Genomic DNA, 7,746 nt, shown 5'->3' with positions numbered 1-7,746 from the left:
CTTCTTTTTTTAAAAAATTAATTAATTAATTATTTTTATTATTTATTTATTTTTGGCTGCATTGGGTCTTCTTTGCTACGCGCAGGTTTTTCTCTAGTTGTGGCGAGCAGGGGCTAATCTTCATTGCGGTGAGCAGGGTTCTCATTTCGGGGGCTTCTCTTGTTGCGGAGCACGGGCTCTAGGCGCGCAGGCTCAGTAGTTGTGGCTCACAAGCTCTAGAGCGCAGGCTCAGTAGTTGTGGCGCACGGGCTTTGTTGCTCTGCGGCATGTGGGATCTTCCCGGACCAGGGCTCGAACCCGTGTCCCCTGCGTTGGCAGGCGGATTCTTAACCACAGCGCCACGAGGGAAGTCTCATTCTGCCTTCTTGATGACACCCTCCATTTGTGGTTTTGCTCATCCCCAGCCACCATGTAGGGGACAATGTAACACAGGGGCTGAGAGCCATTGCTAAGAAGGTGTCACCACTTACAAGCCTGTGACTTGGGCAAATTACTCCAATTCCCTGCTTCTCAGCACCTTTCTCTGTTAAAAGGGGGAAATAAGAGTATTTGAGTGTAAGATGAAACATGGCATTTAAAGTATTTATTACAGAAGTTGGCACTCGGCACATATTCGGTGATATTTTTTCTTTAATTATCATTACTGTTGCTGCGACTATAGTATAGTTGCTTATTTGCTTTGATGACAAGGCCTGAAACTGTCCTCCAGAAATCTGGACAAAAGGTCTCTTTGAAACACATTTAACAGTGTTTGCTCTGGGGACGCCTGGAGCACATTTAGTTTAATCAGTCTGAAAATGAGTAGCCAGTTTCCAGAAGCGGGAGGTGGAGGGAGGGATGGCCAAAGAACCCCACTTGACTGTCTCTCATTCATTCTGATTCATATTTCCTACAAAGATCTCTTGCAAATGCCTCTGAGATGGATCCTCTCCCCAACTCTAGGTGTCGTGCTCATATCCCCCAAATTGACACGTTACTTTGATTCTGTCTCTTTCATTTCATCCGTCAGCTCTTCCTTTTATCGAATTAACTACAGAGGAGTTGCTTCCCTCCTGGATTCCTCTGAATTCCCTTCCCTGCTGGTCCCTCTACTAATACTGCAGTTTTTGCCATCCTCTTATGGTGTCATCTATGTTTCCTGCTGTGCAGCTTCTCAGTACCCCTCTGGACTCTAGGGGGACAAACTGGGTCATTAGGAGTTAAGTTGCAAAACGATGGAAAAAAGTAAATTTAGGCTTGTCCTAGTCAAAATCTGAGGTTTGGGATATAATAGTGTTTAACAACCATTTTATAACCAAGAGCTCCTTGTATATTATTTTTTTAATCATCATAAACATAATGTTTTGACAAATACTGCATTTTTATTCAGGAATGATAACAAATATTGTCTTCCTAAGAGAAAGCTAAATGGACCACAGTGAGATGACCCATAAATTCTGATAAAAAAGAAAATTGCTATTTTTATTTAGCTTAGCCATGTTGCCCTCTGCAAGTATACTTTTTTCTTCCAGAATCCTGAGAATAGCTTGCACACCCATATTATTACTTTAATAAACCCTTAGAAGTTGGCAACCTCAGATTAGGAATTTCTGGGTATGGCTTTAGCTGGAATCATTAAAACCAAGTCTTTAGTGAGAAAGATGTCATGTATATAGAAGAAGATGATGATTTAAAACTAAATAATTTATTCCTTTTTTATTTGTTTCTTTAGTGTTAAGATGTTTATCTTAATTACTACTTTTAGGGGAGTAGGCATGGTGGGAAAAGTAAGAGCTCTGGATCAGAAAGATCTGGTTCTTATTACTTACAAGCTGGTTGACCTTCATTAAGCTCGTAAACCTCTTTGAGGCTTGGTTTCATCATCTATAAAAAGATCAATAACACCTCACCTATAAGATTGGCGTGAGGATGAGAGATACATAGGTAAAGGGAAGACAGTGACTGGCACAGTGTAGATAGTTATTAAAGTGTAGCTCTTACTATGAGGATGAGCAAGGGGCCATTTTCTGAAAGCTTACTGGTGAGAAAACTGAGGGATGGAGCATGTCAGTAGCTTCCCCAAAGTCACATAGGCACTCTATGGCTGTAGTATAGGCCAGCTTTGTTGTGATAGCCAATAAACTCCAGATCACAGTGGCTTCAAAAAGCAAAGGTTTGTTCCTCATTTGTGTTCATGTCCATCATGAGTCTGCAGGGGGCTCTGCTCCATGCTGTCCTTGGTTTGGACAACAGGCTAAGGAAAGCACCACCATCTGGAATGTTGCTGATTGCTGAGCCCAGGGGATAAAAGATGGAGAATCCTGCAGGAGCCCTCAAACAATTCTACCCCGAAGTAACACACATCATTTTTCACTCATATTTCATTGGCCAGAACAAGACCTATGGCCGTGCCTAATGTCAAGGTGACAGAGACGTGCAAGCCCCATCTGAAGTGGAAAAGAAGCAGATATGGGTGAAGAGAAGCACATCACATGGTGACAGAATTCCAGTTCAGACCCAGGTCTCTACCTCTTCTTAAACCAGTTCTTTATAACATGGCTTCATTGGTACCTCTGAAGAAATTCCCACAATCTAAATGTCATATATGCATAGCCACTCAAGTTTAAATGCCAAGACGTGCTGCCAAGCAAAGTGAAGGGGATTTATACGTTTCTTACTTTCTGTGATTGTAGATAATTGAAGCTGAGTATGTACCTTCCATTTAAGACTTTGCCTATTTCTATGTCACTTATTGCCTTTTAAGTCAGTAAAGCTGTATTTTTCCTCTTGACTTCTTTTCCCTGCTTGCCAAAACTTCTCCATACCACAGCACACCCCAGTGTTAACAGCTTCACTTTTTTTTCCTTTGGGTTACAGCTGAGGAAATAGTCTCAGTTCCTGTGTGAGCCTATAGAACACATCGGAGGGACAAGGCCATGCAATTTCCTGCTCTCATGTCCAGTGATGTGGAGCTCTGGCTCAACAGAGCCCGTCTCCTGGATCCCTGCCTCGGCCAACCATTTAGCTCAGGGAAGAAAGCTCCCTATGGCAACAGCCCTGTGCGGGTGCAGACAATAAACCCTGTTGTCATGATTCCTCCTCTTCCACCAAATTGTGGAATCTGAAGTGGACTTTATTAAACGAGAGAAAAACTTACTTAAAAAAGAAACTCAGAGGAAGGGAGAAACCCCAGAACTCTGACTTTGGGTTAGCTATCGGGACTGTGTTACAAAATCCATATTTCAAAGAATCACCAGATTTTTCTTTCCAAATGAATTTGTAGAGCTCAGGAGCTCATGATTTTGTTGTTTTAATCTGCCTACCTACTGATTTAGTTTCACTGTTTTGGGTTTTCCCACAGTTAGTTGACTGGTGGATAATCTCAGTTTCCAGCTCCCACTCCAGAACGGTATTTTCCCCTTTGTATGTTTTTGATGCTTGGTCCACGCGTCCATTTCTTTTATTGTGATAGGTAAGTCTCACTAATTCAGAATCCATGATCGCTCCAACAATGCAAAAACTTTTTTTTTAACCTTTGTGCTCTTAGGGAGAAAGCGTTGGCTGAGCAATTCTTAGTGAAAGCATACTCAAGCTCCTCTAGGGGTGCTTATTTACATGAAACTAATATGTGAATTACCAAAAAAAAAATCTTTAGTCAATATCTGTTTCTCAAGGACCTTAATTTTAGGATTAAGACCTTAATCTAGTTTGAGTTATAATATGAATTTGTAGGTCATAAAGCTATGCTGTTATTTAAAAATAAATACTACAGTTCAGATTGTTTCATGAGCTTCTCTATCATCCCCCTCCTGTATGAACAATCCCAGACTTCTGCTCAACGCCATGAGTCTAGTTTTAACCTGAGTTTAAGAAGTGCAATGTTTTTTTCTATACAATCAACTCCATTGTATAGAGTATATACGTTCCCCCTTTTCTTCTGGCTAGAGAAAAGAAAATTCAGTCAGTAGTTTATGATGCCTGAATGCTTGAAGATCAGTGCTATTTGCTTCCATGGAAGAGCCAAGTCCAGTGCCATTTAAACCAAAGGAAGCTGTAAAACTTTTTAGAGATTGTTGCTCTTAAGGGCTAGAGGATGTGGAACATTCTATATACTCTGTCAGAAAACAGATGTTTGGTAATAAATGAAATCCCTGCTCTTTGGTTTCTTTTCACCAGCCACATTACTGAGCCATTGTGCATGGGGAAAGCTGGGAGAATATTTGGTACAATCGAGAACAACTTTCCTTGGGATCAGTGACCTTACAATTATTACCCTCCCCATGCGTGGTTACGTTCCTTACGTCTGGAAGGTGGGAGGGAAGAGAGCAAAGTGTTTAAAATCATGGGTTCTGGAATCACGGAAAATGGAATTTGAATCTCAATTGTGCCACTTAGTAGGTGATATTTAACTTATCTGAATCTCAGTTTCTTCATCTGTAAAACAGGAATAAAAATAACACCCACCTTACAGTTGTGAGGATCCAAGGAGTGAAGCACTTATAATAGCGCCTGGTACACAGTAAAGTCAACAGACATTCTCTGCTATTAGGCCAAGCGGAGCCTGCATGAAATTCTATGGACTCCACATATGCTATTTCTCATGGCAAACAGTAGTGTCAGCCGTCTAGAGCTGCTTAGGGAACGTCGGACCAAATAAGCAAACCTAGTCTTCCGTTGCATCCAGCCATTGTGAGATCTCTGCTCCGTTCCTCTCCCCGGATTCAACGCCTGTGACTTAGAAAGCATTTTTGGCTAATGGTGGATAATCACAGACATGGTGAGCTTGTTAACATCAAATTCACTCATACATGGGTGGAGCCAGAGCCAGGGCAATAATTATTATGACTCTTATTATGTCACCTGCTTTACATCCTTTCCTCCAAATGGAGTATCCAGGAAAACATGAATTACACTCCTTGTATCACTTACTTAACAAACACTTATTAAGTCCTTAAATTCACGGCAATTCGATTGGGCTGAAGAGAGAGCAGAAACTCAGCCTGCGGTTGGAGGAGATAAGATATGCATGCAAACAACACAGTATATGCATATACAGCGCCGACAGTATAGACATTGTGTTAGAAGAGGGGGGTAGCCCCACAGCAGGGGCTTGACACACCTGAGGCCTGTTCAACTCCCATTTCCTTGATGAAACCATCAACTTCTATCTCTTCTTTTCCTCCTCTTCCTTTTTTCTCATCCAAATCACAACCTCCATTAATGTTTGGGCTACAGAAACTAGGACAGGGTCTATAGACACTGAGTCCACTGTCAGCTTGAGAGGCTTAAATGGGGAGGTCTTGGCTTGGGGAAGACATCCTCTTCCCCCCAAGCCCCATCTACCCGGCCAACTCTGACACATCTTTTAAGCCTCATCTTACGTACTGCCTCCTCTGTGAGTCTTTCTCTGACTTCCTTGGACAAATTTTTTGGGATAGGGATGGGGATGTATTTATCAGTAATATAATTGTTTGAAGACAATTAAAACACAAATATCCTGTATTCTCCTTACAGATTCCTTAGTGGTTATGCCTCCCCAACAGCTTCTGTGTTTCTCTCTTCTCCGTCAGGGCCAGTCTTTTCCCTCTCCTGGCATAGAATCCCTGGGAGAGGATGGTGAGGAATAATCAGGGTGTCAAGGTTAGATGAAATAATAATGTGATTAGTGAGAAGTGGTATTCAGCATCACAGAGAGTGGGTACTTGGCTGGAAATGGTGGGCGATGGGGGTAGGAAAGGACCACTAGTCAGAAGGCACATCTGTATTGCACCTTATCTGTACCTTCCATCACAGCACTTGGCACCGCGTCATTCTTTGTCTGCATGTCTGTGTAGCCAATAGACTTCAAGCTTCAGGGCAGACAGGACCTCTGTTCATCTTTGAGACCTCAGGCATAGTAAATACCACTGATTTCCCATGGCCACTAAATGACTCCAGTGACTGCCCCATTCCAATCTGTCTGTAGATTCCATCCAGCTCAGAAATAGGGGTAGAAGGGTTTGGGGACATCTTGCCTATCCTGGTTGCTCAGAACTCTAAATTAGGGATGCCCCCTTGAATTTGTCGCTCTATCCATTGTACCTGCCCTCTCAGCCTCTCCTATACCTAATGCCATGCTTCACTAAATGGCTCACTGGCATTAAGTCAATTAGGGAAGCTTATTAGGGAAGGCTGGAAAACAATTCAGGTTTGAAGTTAAATCCTTGTACATTTGTTCTTCATTTTCCAACTTCTCAATGCTGCAGCTTTGAAGGACCCAAGCTAATGTTGGAGAATGTAAGGTATTAGGAAGCTCTCTTGTAAACTTAACCATCTACAACTGTGTCCTGATGAAATGCTTACATTACTTCTTACTGGAGTTTTATACGGTGTTGCTAAAAGAAGGGAGCCCTGGGATCACATCAAATCATCAGGCATGTCTGTTATATCTGAGGAGAAAATCTTGATGACTTGATCTTTATCTGTGGTAGAAAGATAAACCCTTGGGAAAACTTATTCCTCCCATCTGTTTATTCATGCCTTCATTTGTTTATTGAGCACATATTCTGTGAGAAGCACTGTGGTAGGTGCTGGGGATAAAAGGTGAAAGATGTGATATCTGTTCTCAAAGTCTAGAACGGTAAATTATCTCTCTGATTGCAGTGACAATCTAAACCAGGGTGGACAAACTTTTTCTGTAAAGGACTAACAGTAAATGTTTTAGACTTTGTGAGTCATAAGATCACTGTGGCAACTACTCAATTCTGCCTTTGTAGCACCAAAGCAGCCATAAGTGATTCACAAACAAATGTGTGTCTATGTTCCAACAAAACTTTACTTATGGATATTGACATGTGAATTTCATGTAATTTTCATGTATCCTATGATGTTATTCTTCTTTTGATTTTTTCTAACCATTTGCAAATGTAGCAACCATTCTTAGCTTGTGGAATGCACAAAAATAGGCAGCAGCCTGTATTTGACCCTTGAGCCATAGATTTCCCACCCCTGACCTAGGAGATGGTCACTAATGGTTTAGATCTGTGATTCTTAAGTCTAGCTCCTATTCAACCAAAGCAGAGATCCAATCAGCATCGTAGGAGTAATTCTTGTCTTTTCTTCTCTCCTGCTTCTATCAATCTCTTGCCGCCAAACCCTAATTCCACAGGTTTTCCTACAAAACAGAAATCTTTTATAAATTTATGATACTACTGGGGACATCTGGGGACTTGTTTTCCTGTGAGAAAATGAAAATGACTCCAGTGACTATTTGGTCTCTGAAACAGTTTAATTTACTTTTTTTCTTTTTTCCCTTTTCCTATCTCCATACTAGAAATTAACATAAACATTCCTTCTGGCTAAATTCCCAATACATTCTCACAGTGAGCATTTTCTGAAGTGAAAATTAGTAGTTTCCTTGCAGTTTTCATCAGGGATGTGAAATTGTGCAGCTTACAGGGGTGGAGAACTCAAACCCCATTTATGAATTAATACATGCTGCTGAGGGTACCTTGCCGTCTGTGGAGTGCCATGGAGTCTTTCCTACAGAACCCTGAGTATCTAAATAGTGTATTTTAATTTCCTTTCTCATTCCACCAGTGAGAGACTACCATTTTCTATTTGCACGAATGAATTAATATGTAACAACTAGTACCTATATAAGATTATATTATTTACACCATCCTTAGGGGTTGGTAGCACTTGGGAAAATTATAAAGTCTCTCTATAGTCCCTCCTCCCTCCCTCCCAATTTTTATCCAGGTGAAATCTACTTACAGAGAGCATTAA

Source organism: Balaenoptera acutorostrata, chromosome 1, assembly GCF_949987535.1.
Source record: "Balaenoptera acutorostrata chromosome 1, mBalAcu1.1, whole genome shotgun sequence".
In the NCBI taxonomy this organism is placed as follows: domain Eukaryota; kingdom Metazoa; phylum Chordata; class Mammalia; order Artiodactyla; family Balaenopteridae; genus Balaenoptera; species Balaenoptera acutorostrata.
The sequence above is the reverse complement of the archived record's forward strand: the minus strand, read 5'-3'. Positions refer to the sequence as shown.